Source organism: Eriocheir sinensis, chromosome 24, assembly GCF_024679095.1.
Source record: "Eriocheir sinensis breed Jianghai 21 chromosome 24, ASM2467909v1, whole genome shotgun sequence".
Classification (NCBI taxonomy): Eukaryota; Metazoa; Arthropoda; class Malacostraca; order Decapoda; family Varunidae; genus Eriocheir; species Eriocheir sinensis.
Genome location: NC_066532.1, coordinates 15,952,652 through 15,958,128, shown reverse-complemented (window position 1 = coordinate 15,958,128; position 5,477 = coordinate 15,952,652).

Here is a 5,477-nt window from a genome sequence, read left to right as displayed (position 1 = left end):
TTCAGTCAGTCAACCAGTCAGTCAACCAGTCAGTCAGTCAGTCAGTCAGCCATTCAGTCAGTCAACCAGTCAGTCAGTCAAGTCACACGACATTCATTTTTCTCACTAACTTAAGGGAATCACGTTTTATTAGCTAACGATTATTCTCTATTTGTGTCCAGCATCTTAAGACATATTAAGATGAATTCTGACACCATTTGCCCAGGTGAGAGAGAGAGGGGAAGGGAGGGAAGGAAGGAAGGAAAAAATGGAGGGAGGAAGGAAGGAAGGAAGAGAAGGAGGAAAGGAAGGAAGGAAGGAAGAAGGGAAGGAGGGAAGGAAGGAAGGGAAGGAAGGAAGGGAAGGAAGGAAGGTAAGGTAAGGCAAGGTAAGAAAGTAAAGTAAAGAAGGAAGGGAAGGGGAGGGAAGGGAAGGGAAGAAAACGTAAGGTAAGGTAAGGTAAGGTAAGGTAAGGTAAGGTAAGGGGAGGGGAGGGAGTGGGTCATGGGGAAGGTGAGGAGGGGTGCCAACTATGACCTTTTAGTGTAGTGGTTTCACCTGCACCCTCCTCCTCCTCCTCCTCCTCCTCCTCCTTCCTCCCCGTTTACTTCACTTCCCACTTGCGACATCCCCTTTACTCCTCTCCCCACCCCCCTTTTTATCTCTCTCTCTCTCTCTCTCTCTCTCTCTCTCTCTCTCTCTCTCTCTCTCTCTCGCTCGCTCTCTCTCTCTCTCTCTCTCCTTCCTCCTATTCTTCCTTCTTCCTTACTCTAATTTATCTTCTTTTTTTTCTTTTTCCTTCATTTTCCCTTCTCTCTGTCTCTCTCTTCCTTCCTTCCACTGCTCTCATCTCCCCTCCTCCTCCTCCTCCTTCTTTAACCTAGACACGTGTATATCAACTAGGCATCGTGTGTGTGTGTGTGTGTGTGTGTGTGTGTGTGTGTGTGTGTGTGTGTGTGTGTGTGTTCTCAGAAAATGGACAAATTCGGAATTTTGATATTTATATTTTTTTCCTTTCTCTCTCTCTCTCTCACACACACACACACACACACACACACACACACACACACACACACACACACACACACACACACACGAAAATTTGATGGCACGTTTTTTTTCTGCTTTTTAACCCACAATGAGAGAGAGAGAGAGAGAGAGAGAGAGAGAGAGAGAGAGAGAGAGAGAGAGAGAGAGAGAACTCTCTCTCTCTCTCTCTCTCTCCTGTGGGTTTGGTTCGAGGTCGTCTGCCTACTACTGGACCAAGGTCGAGCCCCCGTCCCCGCCGCAGACACGCCTTGAGAGAATCTGATCCTCCTCCTCCTCCTCCTCCTCCTCCTTGGTCAGCTCCGTGGTGTAGGCTCAGTTAGATCTGGTATCAGTGCTCCCGTAGACTCGTGGCACTGGTAATACATGATATATACACTGACCCTCCCATCCGCCCTTCCTTCCTGTCTTCCTTTCTTAACCCCAAGTCACTGGTTAATCTTTCCTTCCTTCCTCAACCCTACATACTGACCCACTCTCTTCAATCCTTTCCTTCCTTCCTTCATTCAATCCTTTCCTTTTTTCCTTCCTTCCTTCCTTCCTTAGCCCCAAGTCACTGGTTAATCTTTCCTTCCTTCCTCAACCCTACATACTGACCCACTCTCTTCAATCCTTTCCTTCCTTCCTTCATTCAATCCTTTCTTTTTTTCCTTCCATCCTTCCTTCCTTAACCCCAAGTCACTGGTTAATCTTTCCTTCCTTCCTCAACCCTACATACTGACCCACTCTCTTCAATCCTTTTCTTCCTTCCTTCATTCAATCCGTTCTTTTTTTCCTTCCTTCTTTCCTTCCTTAACCCCAACTCACTGGTTAATCTTTCCTTCCTTCCTCAACCCTACATACTGACCCACTCTCTTCAATCCTTTCCTTCCTTCCTTCATTCAATCCTTTCTTTTTTTCCTTCCTTCCTTCCTGTCTTCCTTCTTTAACCCCAAGTCACTGGTTAATCCTTCCTTCCTTCCTCAACCCTACATACTGACCCACTCTCTTCAATCCTTTTCTTCCTTCCTTCATTCAATCCGTTCTTTTTTTCCTTCCTTCCTTCCTTCCTTTACCCCAACTCACTGGTTAATCCTTCCTTCCTTCCTCAACCCTACATACTGACCCACTCTCTTCAATCCTTTCCTTCCTTTCTTCATTCAATCCTTTCTTTTTTCCTTCCTTCCTTCCTTCCTTAACCCCAAGTCACTGATTAATCCTTCCTTCCTTCCTCCAATTTCCCTCCTCAATCCTACCTACTGACCCTTTTCAATCCTTTCCTTCCTTCCTTCAAGCCTTTCCTTCTTTCCTTCCTTAACCCCGAGTCAGTGGTTAATCCCCCCTTCCTTCCTCCAATTTCCCTCCAACTGACCCTCTCCAATCCTTTCGTCATTTCTCCTTCAATCCCTAATGCCTCTGACTCGTATCCTGTTTTTCCTTCCTTCTTTCCTTCCTTCCTTACTTAATCCCAAGTCACTGGTTAGCTCTTCCTTTCTTTCTTTTAACGTCCCTTCCTTCTGTTCTTTTATTTTTCCTCCCTCAATCCCTAGTGACTCAGACTCCTATCCTGTCTTTCCTTCCTTCCTTCACTCCCACCTACTGATCCTTCCTTCTGTCCTATTCTCTTTCCTTCCTCAATCCCAAATGGCAGTTCCTTCCTTCCTTCCTTCTCTTCCATCTTCATTCCCTCCCACTCACACTACCTCTCCTATGTTCTTATGTTCTTTAATACACACGTACGGCAGATAGTGGACAGCCTCAATCACACCGTCGTCACAATGAAGCCAGAAAACCCATAAACGTTGCATGAACAGATTCCAGAAAGCAAAGACAGAAACGTTTGGTGTGTACTAGCCTATACCAAGGCCACTAGTATCCCAGCGCCATAATATCAATAACCCAGTAACGTAACTCCGTACTAAGCAGCGCCAACACGTGTTAACCAGCTCAGAGGGTGACGTCACTTAGTTGGCAGCACAAGGAAGGGGTCAGGAAGTAAGGTGGTGTTGGCAAGAGTGACATGTGAGAGTGTTAGGCACAGCACGTCAGAAAATCGTGGCTGGCATGCGTGGTGGTGGTGGGAATCGGGGGTTAAATGTAAAAATGCCCTCCTGACCAACACTTTTTTACACAAACTCATTCCTATGCTGTCTATCTTCCCATTGCAAGATTTAACTAGTATTTCCATCATGCCCTGCCACACAAGACTGACAGTAAAGTTTAGCATATACTGTCCAACTTTCTAGTGCACGAGTTAACCAGTATTTTCAGCATGCCTAAGATGTTGTCCAACTATATTCAATTCAGTATATTCAACATGGTTTCCCGCACAAGACTTTTAACTCAAGCTAATCTTAATGATATCCAACTTTTCAATGCAAGAGTTAGCCAGTATCTTTTCACTACCCTGTCCAACTTCCCAATGCAAAAGTTAGCCAGTATCTTCAATTTTTCACTACCCTGTCCAACTTCTCAATGCAAGAGTTAGCCAGTATCTTCAACTTTTCATTACCATGTCCAACCTCCCAATGCAAGAGTTAGCCAGAATCTTCAACTTTTCATTACCCTGTCCAACCTCCCAATGCAAGAGTTAGCCAGAATCTTCAACTTTTCATTACCCTGTCCAACCTCCCAATGCAAGAGTTAGCAAGTATCTTCAACTTTTAATTACGCTGTCCAACTTCCCAATGCAAGAGGTAGCCAGTATCTTCAACTTTTAATTACGCTGTCCAACTTCCCAATGCAAGAGGTAGCCAGTATCTTCAACTTTTCATTACGCTGTCCAACTTCCGAATGCATGAGGTAGCCAGTATCTTCAACTTTTAATTACGCTGTCCAACTTCCCAATGCAAGAGGTAGCCAGTATCTTCAACTTTTCATTACGCTGTCCAACTTCCCAGTGCAAGAGGTAGCCAGTATCTTCAACTTTTCATTACGCTGTCCAACTTCCCAGTGCAAGAGTTAGCCAGTATCTTCAACTTTTCATTACGCTGTCCAACTTCCCAATGCAAGAGTTAGCCAGTATCTTCAACTTTTCATTACGCTGTCCAACTTCCCAATGCAAGAGTTAGCAAGTATCTTCAACTTTTCATTACGCTGTCCAACCTCCCAATGCAAGAGTTAGCAAGTATCTTCAACTTTTCATTACGCTGTCCAACTTCCCAATGCAAGAGTTAGCCAGTATCCTCAACTTTTCATTACGCTGTCCAACTTCCCAATGCAAGAGTTAGCAAGTATCCTCAACTTTTCATTACGCTGTCCAACCTCCCAATGCAAGAGTTAGCAAGTATCCTCAACTTTTCATTACGCTGTCCAACCTCCCAATGCAAGAGTTAGCAAGTATCGTCAACCGGGCATTAACCAGTTTTTTTTATTTATTTTTTTACAGCAAAGGAGAGTGGGAACCGGGCATTAACCAGTATCTTTTTTTTTCTCTTTTTTTACAGCAAAGGAGACAGTTCAAGGGCGTAAAGAAATATATAAAAAAAACCCCGCTACTTAATGCTACTTCACTCTTTGAACATGATCGTATTCACTTGAAACTTCACTTTAACGCCCTTCCTTCCTTTGCCTGTACTTTACCTTTGTCATGAGTCCATCGCTGCGTCACTGTACAACACCTAAACAACTAAATTTGTCCAGTACCTAAACTTCTATCGCTGCGTCACTATACAACACCTAAACAACTAAATTTGTCCAGTACCTAAACTTCATCTTAACGCCCTTCCTTCCTTCGCCTGTACTATCTTTGTCCTGAGTCTATCGCTGCGTCACTGTACAACACCTAAACAACTAAATTTGTCCAGTACCTAAACTAACAGTCTCGTAATAATAAAAAATAATAATAAACGGAATATTTAAACAGAGCATAAGCGACAATCAACAGGAAATTAGGTCATATTAATAAGATGCAAAAAGAAGAAAAAGAAATTATATTCGTTTGATTGAAGGAAAAAAATGATAGAAGTAAAATAAATAAAGAGTAAAATAAATACGAGAAAAATAAAGTCAAAAATATAAGTAAAATAAATAAAAATAAAATAAGAGTAAAATACACAAAGAACGGCGTAAGAATAACAAATAAATGATGATAAAAAAGAAGTCGTAATAATAATAATAATAATAATAATAATAATAATAATAAAATAAAGAGAATCAATAAAGAAAATACGCTAATAAATAAACAAACAAAAGACTAACGCAGAGGGACGATAATAGCCATAACAACCTTACCCCGTTTTCTTTGTTACTGTATTTTAGGGGAAGCTTGAATAATTCCATCACCCTGACTGACTGCATTGTATATAGAGATTAAGTAACACCCACCTCTCTCTCTCTCTCTCTCTCTCTCTCTCTCTCTCTCTCTCTCTCTCTCTCTCTCTCTCTCTCTCTCTCTCTCTCTCATAACCAGCAATGTATGTAGTTTATTAGTTCAGAAGGGAGGGAGGGAGAAAGGGAGAGAGGAGGAGGAG